Below are 23,732 nucleotides of genomic sequence, written 5' to 3' on the forward strand. Positions count from 1 at the left end.
CCAGTGTTTAGGTTCTGGCAGGTGCTGAGTTTGTGTATTCCAACTGTGTATCCCAGAACTGGGGAAATAACCACAGGACCCATCTGGGGAACCAGTGGTTCCACTGTGAAGTGAGCCCAGTTCTAAAGGTCATTGATCATCTGATTTCCTTAAGCCCCAGCTCTGACTGGGAGAACACGGTGGAGTTTTAGGTTTTGAGGAGTTATTGTTAATTTGGAGACAGTTTTTTTTTTTTTTTAACTCCACATCACCAGTGCATAGTCATACTAGTAAACTGACACAGCTCCATTTGGGGGGAAGCTAGGAGGAGGATTTACAGTATGCATTTGGGGATAAGTAATATTTTCTTTCTTCCAGACCTATCTTTCCCTTGGATCGAGGGGCTTTAGGTCTTGAAAGTACTCAAGTCTGGGAATTGTTTGAAAGCAGTAACTATGTTAATTCAAGTCACAATGTGAGCTACAAAAGCACCTGACTTAGAACCAGAATGTAACACTTCTGCTTTACAAATCTTGTACAAGTTTCTAATGGCCAATAATAACTCAGAAACATAGAGCGAAGGAAATTTGTGGGAAACATCACAGCTTAGTTAAAATGATGGCACAAAACCATCACAAGTTGAATACAGAAAAGCTGTTATTACTGATATTGACCTTGAGCTGACATATGTTGCTTATATATAGTGATATCTATTGCTGCCTCAGTTTATTTGCCTATTTGGAATAGCTGACATTAGGGCTATTGAGGGTGGCTGTGTATAAGTCCAGAGGTACCATTGACATGGACTGGAATGTGAAAGTTGTGCCCTGACTTTGTGCAGCGCAGCACCCTGGCCAGAGTTAGTGTGTGGCTTTGTGTGTGACCGACAAAGCTACTGATGGTTTGAACTTTTTTTGATCAGAATGTTGATTGGTGATAGCTTTTGATAGATTGTGGCTTTTGATGACTATACTTGCAAGGAAGTGAGAGTATACAGTTTATTTAGAAAACACATAAGAGATGTTTTACTCTATAAATTTTGGGCAGTATTCAGAATGGTAGTTTTGGCAAGTGAGATGCTTCTGAAAAAGTTTCCCCCCTTCTAAAACATGGCTGAAAATTTAAATATTTTAGTATATGTTTACTTAGAACAATTTGGTATGTATATTCAATATTCAACTTTGTGGTGTGTTTTAGCTCTCATTAGTGAATAAGCATCTAATGATCAAGTGAAAACCAGGCATTTAAGTTATAGTTAAGTAAAAGGATGATGGGTAGTTGTTTAAGTTAATATTTGCAAACACAAATACACAGATTTTTGGGGGTACAGTTTAGTGAATTTTTATAAAAGTATAAACCAGCTCAATCAAGATAAAGAACATTTCCATTATTCCAGAAATTTCACTTCAGCCTTTTTCTAATCAGCACACTCCCCTCTTTATTACTATAGATTTGGTTTACTTGTTCCAGAACTTAAGTGAATCAAACAGTGATTCTTTTTTTGTTTCCCAGGTTTCCTTATTTCATTCATCTGTGAGATCTATCCATGTTGTGTGTATATCAGCCAGTAATTAATTTTCATTGCAAAATAGTATTCTTTTGTATGAAACTACCACTATGTGTTCATCCATTCCACTGTTGACAAACATTTGGATTGTTTCCACTTGGGGTTATTAAAAACAAAGCTGTTATGAACATTTTTGTACACATCTTTTTTTAACTTTTATTTCTTCTGGGGAAAAACATAGGATTGGAACTGTTGAATTGTAGCAAAGGTATATTTTTAACTTTTTAAGAAATTGACAAGATATTTTCCAAAGTGATTGTACCATTTTACACTCTTACCAGCAAAGTGTGAGTTCTGATGATTTTTCACCAACATTTGATGTTGTCAGTTTTTATTTTAGGCATTCTGGTGGATGTTTAGTGGAATTTCCTTATGATTTTCAGTTTACAATTCATTACTAATGATGATGTATACTTTTTTAGTGTTCTTACTGTCCACTTGTATATATTCTTTTATGATGTGTATGTGCAAGTCTTTTGATTATTTAAAAAACTGGGTCAATTGTGTTTTTGTTCTTGATTTATAGGAGTTTTTAAAAAATAATGTATTTGTTATGCTCCGAGCCCGTATCTCTGAACTGACCAAGAGAGAGAGCAAGTCCATCACGGTAATGCAAGGGCAAGAAGGGAGTTTATCTCTAGCGCGCTAGGGCCCAAGTCTCATCCCACACAAGGGAATCCGACAAAAGCCCCGAATAAAGGAGTATGGCGGCTTATATACAGGCAGTTCTTTGTCTCAGTTACAGGAGTAGCTGGCGTTACATGATTGGCCAGGCAGGATGAGCGCATATCCTGTCTTTTTTTGGTAAACATGACTCAGGTCTTAGAGCCCGTCGTTTGGTCCCTAACAGTATTCTGTAGAAGTTCTTTGTCAGAAAATATGTCTAAAATTCAAAGGGGGATTGTTGGAGATAAAAATTTGGGAGTCATGTGGTATAGCTAATATTGAAAGTCACATGACAGTAAATTCACCTAGGGAAAATGTGTAGAAAATGAAGAAAGAAAGTGTTAGTCTCTCAGTCGTGTCTGACTCTTTGTGACCCCATGGACTGTAGCCGACCAGGCTCCTCTGTCCATGGAATTCTCCAGGCAAGTATTCTGGGGTAGGTTGTCATTTCTTCTTCCAGGGGATTTTCTAGAAGCCAGGTCTCCTTCATTGCAAGCAGATTCTTTACCATCTGAGCTACCAAGGAAGCCCATAAAAGTGTATATGGGGAGTACCAATTCTCTTGGTAGAAGGAATTGACATGGTTCCTTCCTTCTTGCTACAAAAACATGAATTGGCTTAAATATAACTTTTTAAGTGTGTTTATTACTGAGCTTTAAAGGAGGAAGGAATGAAAATAAAAGCCGAAAGGAAAGCACAAATTGACAGCATGGCAGCCCTTAAAGTGTACACATTGTGAAATGTGATTCCAGCACTGTTATGTGGATAGGAGATAGAACACAAACAAAGAAAGTCACTAAACCACAAGGGAAGAAACAAAATAGTTTTTGTTTAGTAAATGAATTAATATATATTTGAATAGTAAATGAACAGATAAAATCTACAAAAACAATTGGAAAACAAGTAAAAAGATGGCACATATTTGTTACTAATTACTTTAAATGTTACTGGATTAAGTGCTCCAAACAAAAGACATAGTGTGACTGATTGGATGAAAAAACAATAAACTTCAGTATGCTTCCTGCAAGTGATCTACTTTAGGCCAAATACATAAACAGGCTGAAAATGATGGGATGGAAAATGTGACTTCATGCAAACAGAAGTGACAAGAAAGCAGGGATAGCAATGCTCATATCAGACAAAATAGACTTTAAAACAAAGGCTATAACAAAAGACAAAGAAGGACTTTATATAATGATAAAAGAGTCAATGCAAGAGGATATTACACTTACATATATGCACCCAGTACATAGCACCTAAATATATAAAGCAAATACTAACAGACATAAAAGGAAAAGCTGACAATAATACAAAATAGTGAGATTTTGACATCCCACTTACACCAAGGGAGAGATCATCCAGGCAGAAAACTGGTAGGAAATGGTGATCTTAAATGACGCAATGGACCAGTTGGACTTGATAGATATCTATAGGATATAATATCCCAAATCAGCAGAATATAAATTCTTTTCAAGTGCACATGGATGAGTTTTCTAGGGTAGATCACATGCTAGGCCACAAAGCAAATCTCAACAAATTTAAGAGGATAGAAATTAGATGAAGCATTTTTTCCAACCACAGCAGGATGAAACCACAAATCGATTACAGTTAAAGGAAAATGAGAGAAGCACAAACACATGGAGACTGAACAGCACGTTACTAAAAAAGTAAAGAAATCAAGAAGGAAGTCAGAAATATCTCAAGATAAATGACTTGACTTGAAGACACAGCACTCCAAATCTATGGGATACAGCAAAAGCAGTTCTAAGAGGGAAATTTATAGTGATATCGGTCTTCCTAAAAAACAAGAAAAAAATCCCAAACGACCTAAGCTACTACCTAAAGGAATTAGAAAAAGAAGAATTAAAACCCAAAGTCAGCAGAAGGGAGGCAATAATAAATCAAAGAGGGAAAAAAATTAGGTAGAGATTAAAAAAAGAAAAAAAAAAGCAGGAAACATCAGTGAAACCAAGAGTTGATTTTTTGAAAAGATAAACAAAATTAATAAACCTTTAGCCAGGCTAATCAAGAATGAAAGATAGGGGACCCAAGTAAACATAATAAGAAATAAGAGAGGAAAGCTAACAACTGATACCACAGAGAAACAAAATATAAGAGAATACTATGAACAGTTATATGCCAATAAGCTGGACAACCTAGAAGAAATGTACACATTTCTAGAAACATACAGCTTGCCAAGACTGAATCAAGAAGAAACAGACAATTTGAAGAGAATGATCACTACTAGTAAAATAGAATTTGTAATTTAAAAAAAAAAACAAAACTACCAGCTAACTAAGGTCCATGACTGGATGGTTCATTGGAAAATTCTCCCAAATGTATAAGGAAGAGTTAATACCAAACCTTCTCAAAATATTCCAAAATCTCTGAAGAGGAGGAAATATTCCCAAATTGATTTTATGAGACCACCATTACTTGATACCAAAACCAGACAAAAACACTACAAAGAAAGAAAATTATAGGCCATTGATACAAAAAATACAGAATATTAGTTCACCAATGTGCAAAAAAGTATCATATGCCATGATCTAGGTGGCTTTACTCCAGAGATGCAAGGATAGTTCAGTATTTGCAAGTCATAAGTGTGATGCACCATTAACAAAAGGAATGGTAAAAAGCCACATGATCCTCTCTCAATAGATGCAGAAAAACCATTTGACAAAATTCAACATCCATTTATGATAAAAAAAAAAAACTTGCATCAAAGTGGGTATAGAGGGAACATATTTCAACATAATAAAGGCCACAGCCAACGTCATACTCAACAGTAAAAAGCTGAAAGCTTTTCCTGTAAATTCAGGAGCAAGATGGGGATTCTCACTCTTGCCAGTTCTATTTAAATGGTATTGGAAGTACTCGCTACAGCAGTCACACAAGGGGAGGAAAAAAAGGGAAGAAGTAAAATTCACTATTTGCAATGACATGATAATTATATACAGAAAACTCTAAAAGTCTCTATCCCAAAACTGTTAGAACTAATAAGTGAATTCAGGAAAGTTGGAGGATGCAATATTGATATACAGAAATATGCTGCTTTTCTATACACTAGTAGCAAGCTATCAAAAAGAGAAAGTAGAGAACAATCCTGTTTAAAAATCACATCAAAAAGAATAAAATACCTAGGAATAAGCTTAACCAAGGAGATGAAAGACTTATCTTCTGGGAAGTATGAAACATTCATAAAGGTAATTGAAGATGATACAAAGAAGTGGAAAGATATCCCATGCTTTTGAATTATAAGAATTAATATTGTTAAAGTGACCACACTACTCAAAGCAATTTGCAGATTTAATGCAGTCTCTGTAAAAGTACCCATGACATTTTTCACAGAACTAAACAGATAATCTTAGAATTCATATGGAACCACAAAGAACATGAATTGCTAAAGCAGTCTTGAGAAAAAAGAGCAAAGTTGGAGGTACCACCCTCTCGGATTTCAAGCTATACTATAAAGCTACAGTAATCAAAACAGCTTGGTACTGGCACAGAACCAGACTTAGAGATCAATGGAACTAAACCCATACACCTATGTTAATCTATGACAAAGGAGACAAGAGTATACAATGGCAAATATGGAATCTCTTCAATAAGTGTTGCTGGGAATACAGGACAGCTACATGTGAAAGATCAGAACATCACCTCCCACTCTGTATAAAAGTAAACTCAAAATGGATTAAAGACCTAACTATGCAACCTGAAACTATAAAGCTCCTGGAAGGAAAGATAGTAACAGCATTCTGTGACATAAATTATAGCACTTTTATTTGGATATGGCTCCCAAAGGAAAAGAACAAAGTAAACAAATGAGGCCTAATTAAACTTAAGAGCTTTTGCATAGCAAAGGAAACCACCAATAAAAAGGACAGTCTGTTGGATGGGAAAAAATATTTGTTCTTGATATGGCTAATAGGTCAAAATATATAAATAGCTGATACAACTCAATATCTCAAAAGCAAACTAATTATAAAATGGGCAAAAGACCTGAGTAGACATTTTTCCAAAGAAGAATACACATGGCTAACAGGCACATGAAAAGATGTTTAACATTGCTAATTGTTAGAGTAATGCAAATCAAAACAATGAATTATCACCTCACCTCACACCTGTCAGAGTGATTTTTATCAAAAAGCCAGCAAATAATAAATGTTGGAGAGGATGTAGAGAAAAGAAAACCCTTGTACACTGAATGGTGGGAATGTAAATTGATGTAGCCACTTTGGAACAGTATGGAGATTAGTCAAAAAAACTAAAAATAGAGCTACAGTATGACCCAGTAATTCCATTCCTGTATGTATATCCAGAAAAAAAGAAAATACTAATTCAAAAAAAGACATATACACCAGTGTTCATAGCAGCGCTATTTACAATAGCCAAGATATAGAAGCAACCTTAGTGTCTATCAAGAGATGACTGAATAAAGAAAATGTGGCATATATGTATGCGATGTTACTCAGCCTTAGAAAAGAAGGAAATTCTCTTTGCCACAGCATGGTTAGACCTTGAGAATATTACAGTTCATGAAATAAGTCAAACAGACAAAGACAAGTACTATGTGATGTCACTTACATATGAAATCTAAAATATGATACAAACACATGTATTTAGGGAAACAGAAATAGACTCCCAGAAAATGAGCTAGTGGTTACTGGAGGGAAGAGGAAAGGGGGAGGGCAAATTAGGAATGGGGGTTATAAGGTACAAGTACTACATATAAAATAGATACGCAACAAGGATATATTGTATAGTGCAGGGATTTATAGCTATTATGTTATAATAACTTTTAATGGAGTGTAATGTGTAAAAATACTGAATCACTTTGCTGTACACCTGAAACTATATAGTATTGTAAATCAGCTACACTTCAGTTTAAATAAGCAGCAAAATATACCTAATTGAAAATAGCCTTGAAGACTCAAATATACATCTGAGGAGATGATTTAGAGTGGAACGTGAAGAAATGGACATTGAGAGTACTGAAGAGTGATTAACAAATATGGAGCATAGAATGAAAAAGTACACTGTACCTTTAGTAGACATTTGAGAAGGAGATAAAGAAATCCTTGAGAAGCTGTTTTTGAAAAGACGATGGTTGAGAGTGATCCACAGTTGAGGACATAACGTGTCTTCAGATTGGTACACACTGAATACCTAGCAGAAAAGAGAAATCCATACCCAGTGGAATTGTTAACTCAAAATAGAAAATCTGAATAGCAGTCAAGAGGAAACATGATTTCTGAAGTTGTGACTTAGATGAACAGTAAGTTTTTCGTTAGCAGTAGTAAATATATAAAATTGATATAATCTCTTTAATATGACAGAATAACTATAAACCACAAATTATCTTCTTAGATGGTCCTTTAAGAGCAAGGACAAAATAAAGGTACTTTCAGACAAATAAAGACAGATTTTTCTACCCATATATTTTGACTGGCACAAAACCTGATGTAGAGATAAATGGAACAGACTAGAGCCCCCAGAAATAAAAACATGCTTGTATGTTAATCTGTGACAGTTAATCTGTGACAAAGGAGACAATGTACAATGGCGAAAATGGAATCTCTTCAATAAGTGGTGCTGGGAATACTGGACAGCTACATGAGAAAGATCAGAACATCACCTCCTAATCTATATAAAAATAAACTAAAAATGGGGTAAAGACCTAACTATGACCTGAAATTATAAAACTCCTAGAAAAGAACATAGGCACAGCACTCAATACAAGAAGAGGATATTACACTTACTAACATATATGCACCCAGTACACAAGCACCTGAATATATAAAGCAAATACCTACAGACATAAAGGGGGAAACTGACAATACTACAATAATAGTGAGACTTTAACATCACACATACATCAAGGGGGAGAGATCATCCAGGCAGAAAACTGGTAGGAAAACAGTGATCTTAAATGATGCAATGGACCAGTTGGGCTTGATAGATATCTATAGGATATAACATCCCATATCAGCAGAATACAAATTCTTTTCAAGTGCACATGGATGAGTTCTCTAGGGTAGATCACACACTAGTCCACAAAGCGTATCTCAACAGATTTAAGAGAAGTATGTTGTCTTTCTCAACAAATGTAAGAAATTACAATAAGCAAAGAATTTCAGGTTGATCAATATAAACATGGACTATAACACTAACAAAGGGTAATTGTTTCTTTTAGGATGCTGGGGAAAAATGAACAAAAATGCTAGATAAGAATACCAGGGGAATCATTGGAGTGAAAACTTCTGAGACCTTGGTTTACTGGGGAGGAGGATGTAAAATGGATTGTTTAAAAATTTAAGGCATATTGTGCATTTTAAATTTTAAATAAAAGAAATGGAATGTATACTAGCTTGTAGTGGGAAGGAAAATTAAACTAAATCCAGTAGAAGGAAGAAAAAGAAAAAAATTGATAGAATGATCATAGGATAGATATAAGGGGATTAAGCTCCCCATTAAAAATATATATATATATATATTTCTCTTCTTGTATAAAAAGTAATAAAGCCTAACTCCAGCCATTAAAAAGTAAAAAAATTTAAAGTTTAATGTGAATAAAATGTTGAAAAAGGTAATTAAACTGGCAAATTAAGATTAATATCAGATGAACCTCATGGCTCAAATGGTAAATAATCCACCTACAATGCAGGAGACCTGGCTTTGATCCCTGGGTCAGGAAGATCCCCTGGAGAAGGGAATGGCTACCCAGTCCAGTATTCTTGCCTGGAGAATTCCATGGACGGAGAATCCTGACAGGATACAGCTCATGGGGTCTCAAGAGTCCAGCATGACGGTGACTGAGCATGCCCACATGAACATAGGCTGCTCTCAGCTGGAAGCGATGTTGTAAGAATAATAAGAAAATAATAAAATAAGTAAAATTAAAAAATAAAGATAAGGAATATTGGAACAAGTAAAGTAAGTTTTATTCATGGACATGTACAGAATGTATACTCAAAACAGAATATGCTGTTTTTGAACATATGTAGAGTAGTTCAGCTAAAGTACAGTTAAGATGTAAATTTGCTGCTCTGAATACACATAATAGAAAACAAGGGACTAAGAATTAATTTAAAAAAAAACCCTGATGTAAGTTGAATTTTACAACTTAAATTTAACAGGTAAACATAAGGAACGTAGAAGGAAGAAAATAATGAAAATTAGAGCAGGTGATAAGGAAATGGAAAAACAAAAACAGGAAACATCGGTGACACCAAAAGCTGGTTCTTTGAAAAGAAGAATAGAATATGTTTAGGACGGGGCCGTGGTACATGAGAAGAGGAACAAAGGGCACTGAAGTAACTGTTAGTAGGTTAGGCAGAAAATCTGGAGCTGTGTTGCAGAAGCCAAGAGAAGAAAGAGCAGGCAGCTGTGTCAAATGCAACTGTTGGGTTTTTCTACACAGAAGTGCCTGGTATCCTTCACAAAACTAGTCCCAGTGAAATGGTGGAGACAATTCTGCTTGGAGTGGGTTGAAGCAAAGATTGGGAAGTGACAACAGTAATTTACCAGCAGTCACCAAAGCTTCTTTTGATAACTATTTTTATGTGTAGAGAGGGCTTCCCTGGTGGCTTAGATAGTAAAGAGCCTGCCTGTAATGCAGGAGATCTGGGTTTGATCCCTGGGTCACGAAGATCCCCGGGAGAAGGGAATGACTACCCATTCTAGTATTTTTGATGGAGAATTCCATGGACAGAGGAGCTTGATGGCTACAATCCATGGGACTGCAAAGAGTCAGACACAACTGAATGACTTAACATTTTTATGTATAGGAAGTAGAGTTAGAAGGGGCATATAGTTACAGGACAGTTCCCTCTTTTAAAATGAGATACAGGAGTATGTTTATGTGATATTGGACAGTCCGTTTGAAAACTGAGGACTCAGGTGAACAAGAGTAAGTTTAGGAACAAAACCCCTGAAAAGGTAACATTAAATGGAAGGTGAGTTGGTTTTCTGGTAACAGCAAGGACATTTCACAGAAGTTGTGGATAGGTCGTAGTTTTGATGTGGGTAGAACACTGAGTAGCTCTCTAATTGTTTCTGTATTATTAATGAACTATAAAACAAAACATCCTTTGGCAAGTGAGGATGTAAGAGGAGGGAGGAGAAAGTGTGAAATGAGGGTTTTAAAGGGTAAAATTAGTGTTCTCAAAGTATAAAGGATTGTCAGATGATGTTGAGTCCTCATTTGGGATTTGTAGCCAAAAATGTAAGTGAATCGGGTACCCCACTTGTAAATGTGTCTCTTAACGATGTTGAACGATGTTGAGCGGGTATTGAGTTGGAGCATGATTGAGTTTTACAGCAATGAGGGTTTGCCGTGCAAATGTGAAAGAGGTACTGAAAAGCAGAGGAGTCAAGGAATTTTGTAAAGGAGCAGTTACAGTAGAGAATCATAGCGTATTGCCTGGGCGAGGAGATACATGAAGACATGGCTGGGATGTATGGTGGTGAATGAGGAAGGGTCAGTGGACTAGAAGTTTTGAGGTTGAAGAAAACTGAATATTCCAGTGCAAGACTATTTGAATATTCTGGGGACAAGAGCTAATTATTTCAAATCGATGCTCTAAATGCTCTCAACACATCTATTACAAGACTTACTTAGGATACATGAAAAATTAAAATGTCACAAAGTTCAAGAATATAGTTTGATTATAGTGTTTATATCAGTGCATCATAAGATTTAAGAATTTTCTGGGAAGGTCCATGCCATTCTACTCTTAGACACATAAATGATGAGGAAAATTGTGTTTATATTGTTTATAAATTGTCTATAAGTTGTTTATAAATTGAGTTATAATTTCGATCTGCTCAAATAGTATAGACAGTGGTGTTGTTCATTTGCTAAATTGTGTCCAGCTTTTTGCAACCCAATGAATTGCAGCATGCCAGGTTTCCTTGTCCTTCACTATTGCCCAGAGTCTACTGAAACTCATGTCCATTGAGTTGGTGAGGTTTTCTAACCATCTCATCCTCTGCCACTTTTCTTTTTGGCTTCAATCTTTCCCAGCATCAGGGTCTTTTCCAGTGAGTCTGCACTTCATATCAAGTGGCCAAAGTATTGGAGCTTCAACTTTAGCATCAGTCCTTCCAATGAATAGTCAGGTTTGATTTCCTTTAGGATTGACTGGTTTGATCTCCTTGCAGTTCAAGGGACTCTAAAAAGAGTCTTTTCCAGCACCCCAGTTCGAAAGCATCAATTCTCTGGCACTCAACCTTCTTTGTGGTTCAACTTTCACATCCATACATGACTACTGGAAAAACCATAGCTTTAACTGTATATACCTTTGTCTGCAAAGTGATGTCTTCGCTTTTTAATCCGCTGTCTAGGTTTATCATAGCTTTCCTTTCAAGGAGCAAGTATCTTTCAGTTTCATGGCTGCAGTCACCATCTGCAGTGATTTTCCATTTTTTCCCCCTCTATTTGCCCTGAAAATATAGAAGGTATGTGCTGTGTGTGCCAAGTTGCTTCATTTGTGTCCAGCTCTTTGTGACCCTATGGACTGTAGCCCACCAGGCTCCTCTATCCATGGGATTCCCCAGGCAAGAGTACTATAGTGGGTTGCCATTCCCTTTTCCATGGGATCATCCTGACCCAGGGATGGAACCTGTGTCTCTTACGTCTCTTGCATTGGCAGTGGATTGGTTCTTTACCATTAGTGTCACCTGGGAAGTCCCTAGACAGACTATAGGCAATGGTTATTGACAAATGGTTAAAGAAAATTGGGCTTGGATGAGTGAAGAGCCAATGTGTTAACAAATAAAAGATCGAGTATTCTGCATTTGGAGTTTGGCCAGGCAGCTGTTAACTGTGTTCTGTTTACTTCTAAATGTTCTAGATTTCAGAATTTCACTGATAATTTTTTTTAAATAAGCGAAAATAAGAACTTTTTTATTTGTCAAGTAAGTGGTAAAAAACTCACCATGAATTACCAACATAATTACTTAAAAGAAGGGACAGCTAACTATAAGTAAAAGGCAGAGCTTCAAAATAGAGAATAGCCCTTCTAAGAGAGAGCATTTGGCAGTCTTACACCAACAATGTGTATTCATTCACATACATATGCAAATATGCAGTCCTTAGTTTGCTGAGGACCTGTGTAAACTTCCATCTGTTGGGGAGTATTTCAGAAACACTTGCCTTGCTCATTTGAGAATCTCGGCAGTAACCTAGTTTGTCTCTTGGTGATACTGTTATCAACAAAAACGGTAGTTAAGGGAGAAGTTTAGCATAATGAATTAAGGAATTTGAAGTTCCACATTCGAATCATCTGATGATTTCCATTAAACGGTTGGGACCTTTACAGACTCCCACTTTGCCCAATCCAATTACTTTCTGCACAAATCCCTACCTTCTCCTCATACTGCATTTAAGCAGGCCAGAGATAGGTGCAAAACTAAAGTATACATTTCTTGACTGGGTAGGACTGTCTTTCATTGCTGTATCTATGGAATGCAGGTCATAGCATATTGCTCAATAAATGAGATGAATTTCAGTGAAATAATCTTCTCCAAGGGCAACACCTAATAGTGGAAGGAAAAAGTCCTTTCAAGCTATAAATTAGTATAATTCTTGGTTTTGCAAAGACTGTGAGGATAATTATTTCAAGATATAACACCAAAGCCTGAATTATTTACCTGAATTCATTACCTAGATATGCTTACAACGTACATCTCCCATTGTTGTGTGTTATTCATCCATTGACTCAACAGATATTTATCAAGTTTCTACTTGTGTGTATTGTGCACTGCTTCTAGGCACCAGGGCTGTGGAAGTAAGACAGACGAGATTTTTTTTTAATACTTTTAATGGGGAGGTCATATGAAAACAAGTAGCTTTTAAAATAATTTTAGACAGTAGTAAGTGATATGAAGGTAATAATGGAGAGTTAAAGAATGGGGAGAAACTGGTGGGAGAATCTCAGACATGGTGGTTGGAGAAGGCCCTCAGTGCTGGTGCGAGATGGTTGAACATAGCGCTTTGAAACAGGTGCTGGTATCACCCTGCTTCCCAGGGCAAGTCACTTGCCCAAGGTTGCACAGCTGTTAAGTCCCAGGGCCAGGATTCAAGCCAGGCAGCCCCACTCCAGACCCATTTCCCTTAATCACTATGCTGGAGTTTGTGGACCTGAATTATCAATCATGTTTTCCGTGGAAATATTTTGTTTGAACTCAGCCATTTTTTTGCTTTAAAAACTGATAACCCACTTTCTCCAGACTTACTGCTCTCCTCCTTCGCGCACCGTCTTCCTTTGGGCCATTTCATTGTAAATCAGCACTTCTGTTTGAGGACAGCAGTAGAAAAGAGAAGGGCTGCCAAATGAAAATGGATTACATGCTTATTCATTAAAAACATTAGTTTGCTGAGGGACAGAGTAGAAACTATTGCATTAAATGGCTTTTAAGTGGCCTATGGATTTAATTTCTCTCTGTTCTCTGTAATTTTAATTTAATACAAGTGCTTTAGAGTCTTTTGGTTTATGATTCTTTGGCCTGTAACTTCTTTTTGTGGAGTAGAGTTTGAAACTCTGTTTAACTGAAGGCTGTGTGTAATCTAACGAGGATCAGAGACTGCATGGAGGAAGCCCCGTCTCAGGTCTTACATTTTTGGATGTTTACTTGTTCATTTCACACATGAAAGTAGGCCAGGTATCTTGTACAAGATATTTTGCTGGATGAGAGAGAAGCCTATCAGCATCTCCTTGGAGATGTACAATTAATTATTTAATTATAGTGATAATTGCTAGAAAGGTGAAAGACCAGATGTATATGCAAATTATTTCCTATATATATTTTCTGAATAGGTCTCATGTGGTACAAGAGGGATGAAAGAAGATTTACTGAATTATAGCTCAGGTGGCCCGAGAGAAATTGTCTGATGCTGGGAAACAGCTCTAGTGGGTAGAAAAATGGTACCCTGTGTATACCTGTTACTAATTAATTGCTGTCTCATATCAAAACTGTTTGTATTAGTTTTTCCCACTAACTTCTTATATTTAGAGTCATTTCTTATAATCATGGGGGCTTCCCAGGTGGCTCAGTGGTAAAGAATCTGCCTGCCAAGCAGGAGACCTGGGTTCGATCCCTGCACTGGGAAGATCCCCTGGAGAAGGGACTGGCAACCCATTCCAGTATTCTAGCCTGAAGGATTCCATGGACTGTATGGGTTCACAAAGAGTTGGATATGACTGAGCGACTTTCACTTCACTTCACTTATAGTCATGTTCCTTCAGCAATTGTAGGTTCTCAGTTAATGAATAAAAGTTATGACCAACCTAGATAGCATATACCAAAGCAGAGACATTACTTTGCTGACTAAGGTCCATCTAGTCAAGGCTATGGGTTTTCCTGTGGTCATGTATGGATGTGAGAGTTGGACTGTGAAGAAGGCTGAGTGCCAAAGAATTGATGCTTTTGAACTGTGGTGTTGGAGAAGACTCTTGAGAGACCCTTGGACTGCAAGGAGATCCAACCAGTCCATTCTGAAGGAGATCAGCCCTGGGATTTCTTTGGAAGGACTGATGCTAAAGCTGAAACTCCAGTACTTTGGCCACCTCAAGTGAAGAGTTGACTCATTGGAAAAGACTCTGATGCTGGGAGGGATTGGGGGCAGGAGGAGAAGGGGACGACAGAGGATGAGATGGCTGGATGGCATCACGGACTCGATGGACGTGTCTGAGTGAACTCCAGGAGTTGGTGATGGACAGGGAGGCCTGGCGTGCAGTGATTCATGGGGTCGCAAAGAGTCGGACATGACTGAGCAACTGAACTGAAACTAAACAATGTAATGTTGTGGTTTACAGATTTCGTTCTGTCATACTGTTTTTTCATCTAGAAGTCATACTATTTTTTTTCATTTTTAAGAAAGTTTATTCAAATTCTAAAGGGGGAATCCTCCAAAATAATTTCTTCTTTATTTTCTTTATTCTCATTCTCTTCTTTACAAGATTACCTATCTTTTTTTCTCTTTCTGTGTGTTTTGAGGGAGGAACATTCCTTATTATAATTCAGGCCGGTACAAAGATAACCTATTTTATGTAAAAGGATATAAAATTCCAAGTATGTACCATTCTATTTTATATCTCAGTAAGACATTGTTTACAGCAGTTCTTGAATAGAATAGTAGATGTGAAAAATGACTGGAATTTAAAGGAGAAATTAAATTACTACATTTTAATCACATCTGTCAGATATTTTCCCATTCCTCTCTAACTGAGCATTTAAACTGTAAAATAGATGATCAGTTTTCTTAGCCGTGACCATCCCTTGGAGCCTGTGAATATCTTTGATTAGCTAATGACTGATTTCCAGTGGTGCCACAATAGAGAAGTTATTCTGGGAGCCACCAAAATTCTGATGATGAAGTTGAGAGTGCTACTTTGATACCCCCTTTGGTAAACTGGTCCATGATCTCAGTTTGTTGACGTTTTCCTCAGGGTTTTGTAGGTATAGAAGGAAATGCTGGAAGATGAAAGTGTGCTCTTACTTGCATTATTCTGTGAGGGCTGGGTGCATGGGGAGACCTTGGTCTTGTGTCTACTGCAGAGAGGGGTGTTTGGAGCAACAGATTATACTGGGAGTGGGTGGAGGGAAGGCCTCCCCAGCCCAGAAGCTCCAGTCAAGGGAACTGCCCAGGTCTTGGTGGCCAGTGAGCAGTAAAAATGGGATTTCTCCTTGTCCACACCCTTAAGAATTCTCATTCTTTGCTCTCTTCCTCTCTCTGTCTTGTTTTTAACTATTGGCAAGACTGGACAATCATAGGCATCTGGCAGAGCCTGCCCTGCAGATGAATGAGAGCTGATAAGGACGTGTGTTCTCTCTAAGTGCTCACCTCTGAAAGGGTTCAGAAGGACTGCTTTTGCTATTTTCAGATACAATTAATGTTGGGATAGGAGGAACATTTAGGGAGGTAACGTAGCCTTCTAGTGAAGAGCATAGGCGTTAGTGTAAGCTGGGCCTGGCCTTGAATCCTACAGCTGCCATTTGCTAGGTGTGTGGGCCACTGGCAGTTTGTTTTGCTTGCTAAGTTTCTAGTTTCTTATTTATAAAGTGGGTAATGTAATCCACTTCTCAAGTTTACCCTAAGGATTAAATAAAATCATGTCTAATTAAGCACTCATCACAGAGGACATGGTCAATATTGAATAAATGATGGCTACTGTTTCTATTATTGAACTGGTATTGGGCTTCCCTGGTGGTTCAGACGGTAAAGTGTCTGTCTACAATGTGGGAGACCTGGGTTTGATCCCTGGGTCAGGAAGATCCCCTGGAGAAGGAAATGGCAGTCCCCTCCAGTACTTTTGCCTGGAAAATCCCATGGACAGAGGAGCTTGGTAGGCTATAGTCCATGGGGTCGCAAAGAGTCAGACGCAACTGAGCAACTTCACTAGTGATGTTATTCCTATTTTCAGGGATTATGAGTAGATGCCAGTGTATTCTGGTCATAGTAGAGTTAGGACAGAAAGAGTGAGGAGCAGCCAGAGGAGAGAACCACCATTGAAAACATAAATATAAGCTGTTTATTCTTCATTGGTCTGTTAATGGGTAATCTTGAGCACACCATTTCACAATAGCTCTAACCACTAGCATCTTCTAGTCTGGATCTTCATCTGTACACCAAACTAGTTGTGCTTAAAACTGTTACTGATCAAGCACATTACTCCTTGTGAACCATTGCTAGGGATTTATTTTATTTCATTTTGAAAGAGGAAGTGATACAAGTATTATATTGATAAATACACTGTGCTTGCCATGCTCAGTAAATATGGTATTTAGTTTGATGTAGTCCAGTTTGTTTCTTTTTGCTTTGTTGCCTTTGCTTTTGATATCAGATCCTAAAATTGAAGGTAAAAACATCAACATGTAGGAGGTATTCAGTTAATTTTTAGTGAATATTCAGGCAGAATTTACCTTGCTTGTCACTAATAGAAACTAACTTTCTCAATAGTCTTTTTACTTAAATATTTTTTATGACAGGTGATGCATTCGAATGGGTGAAAATTTTTTAAAGTTCAAAAAAGTATGCCTTTTGCTAGTCTAGTCCCTCGCCATCATAAGTTTTTTCTGGGGATATTTTATTAATATGAGCAAATACACATCTCCTCCCACCAGACTTTACACATGGGGCAGCCCTTGATTTGTTTTAAGACTATATCCTGGAGGTTATCCCATATCACTACATGAAGGTCTGCTTTAAAAAATTGCTTCATACTCTACCAAATGGATATGTTTAACCATGTTTCCTACTGATGGCTATTTAAGTTGTTTCTGGCTTTCTGTTACTATAAATGTTATGTTGTAGTGAATAAGTCTGTCTTATAAATGTCACTTCACGTTTTTCACATTTGGGAGTTTATTTGTATGCTAAGTTTTTTTGAGTAGTAGAGGATTGTTACCTCATAGAGAAAGTTTATAAGCAGCCTCTTAACAGGGCATAATGAATATTTGTGCTTTACCTGAGAGGAAAGGAAGGATAGTTAGGGCTGCTGCTGCTGCTGAGTCGCTTCAGTCGTGTCCGACTCTGTGCGACCCCATAGACAGCAGCCCACCAGGCTCCCCCGTCCCTGGGATTCTCCAGGCAAGAACACTGGAGTGGGTTGCCATTTCCTTCTCCAATGTGTGAAAGTGAAAAGTGAAAGTGAAGTCGGTCAGTTAGGGTAGGCTCTTGTAAAGTAAGCCTTTTAATATTGAATGCTTCTTTAGGCCTCTTCAGAAACCTGAATAGCTGCCTAAAAGCTAGAATTGTTGGCTCTGGTGTTTCCTCCTATTTTAAAACAACTCTTACAAAGACTGTATTTTTTGATATCAGAAACACTGAAAGATATTTTTTCCATTTTAGTATATGACAAGGTCATTACAGCATGTTCCAGTGTTGATTATATGCCAGACAACATGTTAAATGCTTTGTTTCATGTAATTCTCATTAAAAACCCTTTGAGGTATAGGTAATGCTGCCATTTTATAGATGACTCAGCTGAGGCTTAGTGAAGTGACTTCCCAAAGGTCACAGAGCTGCTAAGTGGTGTAACGGCACTTAGATCCTAGGTCTGTCTAGTTTTGAAGCTTATTTTCTTAATGCCCATATGACTCTTACTTTCTCTCAATTTGTATTTACCTGGTGTTTTGGTACATTCTGTTACTTTTAACTTTTTTTACTCCATTTGTGTTAAAAGTGTCTCTTACAGGCAGCATAGAGGTGAATTTAGGCGTACCCCTGGAGAATCCCATGGACAAAGGAGTCTGGTAGGCTACAGTCCATGGATTCACAGAGTTGGACACGATTGAGTAACCAACACTCCCCCAGTGTAAAAGTCTTTCTTTTGAATAATTTTAAATAACCCACTTAATGCTCCGATGATAGGATAGATTTAGCTTTGTTAAATTATTTTGTTTGAACCTTTTTAGTGCCGCTTGATGTTGTACATTGTCCGGCACTTTAGATACAATATTGAATAAACTAGACAAATACCTCTCTTACAGTGGGTGGTGGTGGGTGGAGGGAAAGCTGATACATTAATAAGTAAGTACAGCAGGGGAAGTGTGGTATCAGATAGATCTGAATGAGCCTCACTGAGAGGGTGAGATTTGGGGAAAGATTGCTAAGGAAGTTGACCAGACAGGTATCTGAGAGAAGAATGTTCCAGGCAAAGGGAATAGGTAGACCAAAGGTCATCCTATACAGGTGTGCCCCCATGCTTGAGGAGCAGCTGTGAGCCCACATTGGCTGAGCAAGGGGAGTGGAAAAGGTGGGATGGTAGCAAGTGAATTCAGAGAGGTAATAGGGGCCAGAATTTGTGGGCCTGTTATAAGGACTTGGAGTTTTACTCTTGAGTAGAATGGGGTACATTTAGAAACAGTGACCTGTTAGGAAGCTAATGCAGTAATCTAGGTAGCTTCAAACTTGAGTGGTTGCAGTAGGGATGGTGGGAGTAGCTGGATTCTGGATATATTTTAAGGTAGAACCAATAGGATTTCCTGACAGAGTGAATGTAGGATGAGAGAGTTGGAGAGGGTTGGAAGGGTCCAAGCTAAGATGACCCTAGAATTTTGGGTCTGAGCGCCAGAAAGGGTGGATTTGTCTTCACTGAGATGAAGAAGGCTGTGTTGGGGCAGGTTTTGTATGGGGGATGGAGATCAATTTGGGACAAGCTGAGGCTGGGGTACCAATAAACATCTATATGGATATGTTGAGGTGGCAGTCTAGTTGGAAGAGATAAAGGGAGATAGAAATTTAGGAGCTGTCTGCATATACAAGTTATTTCAAGCTATGAGGCTGAATAGGATCACCAAGGGAGTTAGTATAGTATGGACAGAGAAGACAGGAATACTAAGATCTGAATTCCTGGAGCTTTCAGTATTAGGAAGTGGAGAAGAAGGGAAGCAAACAGCAAACTCTGAAAAGGTGCAGTCAGGCAGGAGGAATACGTGAAAGCCAAGTAAAGAAGGAACTTAAGGGAAGGAAGGAGGGATCAGCTCATTCAAGAGGTGTGTGAGTCAAGATCTTTTCTCTCTGTTCAAGTCTCTGGTTTTCATCTCACTCCCCTTCCCCTCTTCATTGGATTTTTCTTGTGTGAGAGGTGGTCTAGAATAGTGGTTAAGAATGTGACTCCTGGAGGTACACTCCCTGGGTTTCACTCTCAGCTCTGCTTTGTCATAGACAGCTGAGCAGCACTGGGAGCCTGATCAGACTGGCTCCTGTGTCCTTTTGACACAACTTCATTTTAATAATTGCCAGCTTTTTTGCTTCTGGCACAAGATGTCTGGGGTTTATCTTGTAAATCTCCTGCCCGCCCCACCCAGACCTGGAATCAGCCAATTTTTTTTAATGAGAGTGCCATTGTAACTCAGTTATCTGTGTTATCAGGAAGTAGGCATTTTGCTAAAGTAAAAAAGCATGAGTTCATACTGATATTAGCACTTCAAATTTAATATTACATGATTTTACATTGATTTTATGATGACATTTTAAAATAACATGAATACATAATTACTTACATGCTTTATATATGCATATGTTCATATATAAAATAGTCTCCAAAAAATATCACTATTAATCAGACTACTAAATGGTATTTAACTGTTCTTTGCCTAAAAATGTTATTCCACTAAGAACATAGTAAAAATAGAGTTCTAAAGTCCTTAAATTCATGTTTTTCATTTTGTTTGCTTTACCAGTTTGATATATCGTTAAGTTCATTTGTTTTGTTTTAAATATTTCAAGATTACTTTTTAGTTTTAGTTTTGATTTTGTTTGTTCAGTGTTTAAAATATTCACGTGGTTTCTAAATTGAAGCTGTGTAACAAGGTATATTCAGCACTGTCTTACTTCCTCTCATTCTTGTTCCCTCCCTCCCCTATAGGTAACCATTTTCATTAATTTTCAGTTTATCTTAGTGTTCTTTTGCAAATATAAGCAAATGTGTATATATGTTATAGAGAAGGATTTATTAAAGTGTTCGGTGTTTTTTTTTCCCCCCTTCCTGTGTCTTAGAGTAATTCTTCATGATTTCTTCACAGTTCCCCCCCAACCTCCCCAGCCCGCCTTCCTCCAGTGTCTAAGCATAGGGACAGTGCAGGAATCTTTTACTTAATAGTTCATCCTCCAAATGGGGAATTTTATCTAAACTTGCTGGTTGCCTAAGAATGATGTATGTGGATTCTCCTTGACTTATTTCCCCTTTAGTATAAGTAGGACTTGGGCTGACAGCTGGGTTTAAGTATGCATGGGTTCATATTCTCTTTTCAGCTCTTAGTAGCTTGAGAGAGGTGATGAGTGGTGAGGGGATTAAGATTGTGGTGCAGGCTGGGGCAAGCGGTGTCAGGTAACCTCAGTTAAGGTGTATTTTTTTTAGACAGTTCTACTGAATTTTAAGGGTTTTAGAGTCACATCTAACCTGTAAGGAATACTCCTTCGATATTGGTCCTGAATGAGCAGATTTAAAACTCTTTTTGCTAGTGAGGAAGCTGAGTTGGAGAAAGTTAAAATAATCATACCACATGGTTCTTTTCAATATCAACTACTACACCTGCCATTTCTTCTGTGGTCTGCCTATGCATCTGATCATCAGCCCTCCTAGTTCGAGATTATTAATAAGGCCCTTCTGAAACTATTCACTTACCGTTTTTTAATCTGAAGTTTGAGGAATGGGGTTGTGGTTACATTAGTATACTCTAACTTGGTTCTTTCATATTTTCTACCAAAGGGTTATACTGAAGAAATTATACAAAGTACTGTCACTTACCATTTGCCCCCAAAAGCTTTACTTCAAATTATAATTTTAAAAAATGTCTCTAACTACATTTATAGTTTATTGCACCTGAGTTTTAAATCCCAATAATGGAATTTGTTATTGGATTGAATTGAGGTAAGTTATTCAACCAGTTAACTGGATGGCATCACCGACTTGATGGATGTGAGTCTGAGTGAACTCCAGGAGTTGGTGATGGACACGAAGGCCTGGCGTGCTGCAATTCATGGGGTCGCAAAGAGTCAAACACGACTGAGCGACTGAACTGAACTAAACTGAACATATGGTACCTAGTGGACATTCAGTAAATGCTGGTTCCCCCATCCCTGGCGCATTCTCTTAGATAAAGTGGTCCCTCTATTTTTTTCCTGATACCCTAGTTCCTACCTGAAGTAAGAACTACTTACATTTAGGTCACGTGTGTAATCTCCTAGAGATCTTCTTTTCTTATCAAAGCTTGGGGATGGTTGTACATGGGTACACACACATACAAAAACAGACCTACCATACGTACATGCATAACCAGTTCCCTATTGATTAACATTGATGCTTGTTTTAGCTTTTACTGTTACAGAAAGTGCTGCGATACATTACTTTGTATGCTGTCTTCTTTCTGACTCATTAGTGATCATGTGTATAGAATAAATTATTAGAAGATTTCTAGTCTAATTGTAAGAATTTCTTTGCTAGGTGTGACCAAGTTCCTTTTATATAGTCTGTATTAGTTTTCATTCATCTGTGCTATATGAGTGTGCCTATTTCTACTATAGCTTTAGCAGCTAATGCTGTCAAAGTCTAATCTGAGAAATGAGGAATAGTGTTTCATTGTAGCTTAACAAATTTGTATTTGACTTGTTATGATTGCTATATGAAAAATATTAATACATTAAAAAATGATGTATTTGTCCTTTCCATGAACTGTTTGTACCTATCCTTTGTTTATTTTTATTTTTTCTTTGAATTTTTTTTTTTTAATGATTTGCCAGAGGTTTTAGTATTTAAAAAATGAACCATTTGCCTGCCACATGACAAATATCTTCTTGGTTTATTATTTCTCTTTTTACTCAGGTTTGAGGAGAGGGTTTTTTTTTAAATTTTAGATTAATTTTTTATTGAGGTAATTTTGGTTTATAACATGTAAGTTTCATGTGTACAGTGTTCACTTCTGTATAGCATACATGTGCTCACCACTAAAAGTTTAGTTTCTGTCTGTCACCATACAGTTGATCCCCTTTACCCACTTTCCCCTCTCCTTCCCATCCTACCCCTCTGGTAACAGCTACTCTGTTCTCTGAGTATTTGTTTTTGTTTGGTTCTGTTTGTTCATTTGTTTTATTTTTTATATTTCACATTTAAATGAAAATCACACTGTATTTATCTTTCAATTTCACGATACTCTCAAGATCCATCCATGTTGCCACAAAGGGCAAGATTTCAGTCTTTTCTATGACTGAACACTTATCCCACTGCATATACGTATACCGCAGTTTCTTTATCCATTCATCTACTGATGGACTCTTAGAGTGTTTCCATGTCTTGGCTCTTATAAATAATCCTGTTACAAACATGGGCGTGCCCATATCTTTTTGAGTTAGTGTTTTTGTTTCTTTGGATATATTCCCAGGAGTGGGATTGCTGGATCATGTAATACCATTTTTAATTTTTTTTAAGCCATCTCCGTGTTTTCCACAGTACCTGCACCAGTTTACATCCCCACCAATAGGGTTCAAAGGTTCCCTGTTCTCCACATCCCTATCAGTGCTTGCTATTTCTTGCCTCTTTGGTAATAGCCATCTTGGCAGACATGAGGTGCCAGTTCATTGTGTTGATTTGCATTTTCCTAATAATTAGTGACTTTGACCATCTTTCCAAGTGCCTGTTGACAATCCATATTTCTTCTTTGGAAAACTGTTCAACTCCTCTGCCCATTTTTTAATGGGGTTGTTTTTGTGTGTATGGTTTCTTTGTGTATTTTGGATATAACCCATTATTGAATATATTGTTTGCAGATATTTTCTCCCATTCACTAGGTTGTCTTTTGTTTTGTGGGTGGTTTCCTTTGCTGTTCAGAAGGTTTTAGTTTGATGTAATCCTCACTTGTTTATTTTTGCTTTCATCTCCCTTGCCTGAGGAGGTATATCTAGAAACATATTGCTAAGACCAGGGTCAAAGAACATACTGCCTATATTTTCTTTAGGAGTACTATGGTTTCAGGTCTTAAATTCAAGTTTTTAATCCATTTTGAGTTGATTTTT

At 37.4% G+C, this 23,732-nt stretch overlaps 1 protein-coding gene across 1 annotated transcript in view; it reads left to right on the top strand.

Annotated features, from left to right (window-relative positions):
• Nucleotides 1–23,732, top strand: part of MARK1 (microtubule affinity regulating kinase 1) — a 137,930-nt gene that overhangs the window by 29,895 nt on the left and 84,303 nt on the right. The gene's annotated exons all lie outside the window — the stretch shown is intronic.

This window comes from Budorcas taxicolor, chromosome 16, assembly GCF_023091745.1.
Source record: "Budorcas taxicolor isolate Tak-1 chromosome 16, Takin1.1, whole genome shotgun sequence".
NCBI lineage: Eukaryota > Metazoa > Chordata > Mammalia > Artiodactyla > Bovidae > Budorcas > Budorcas taxicolor.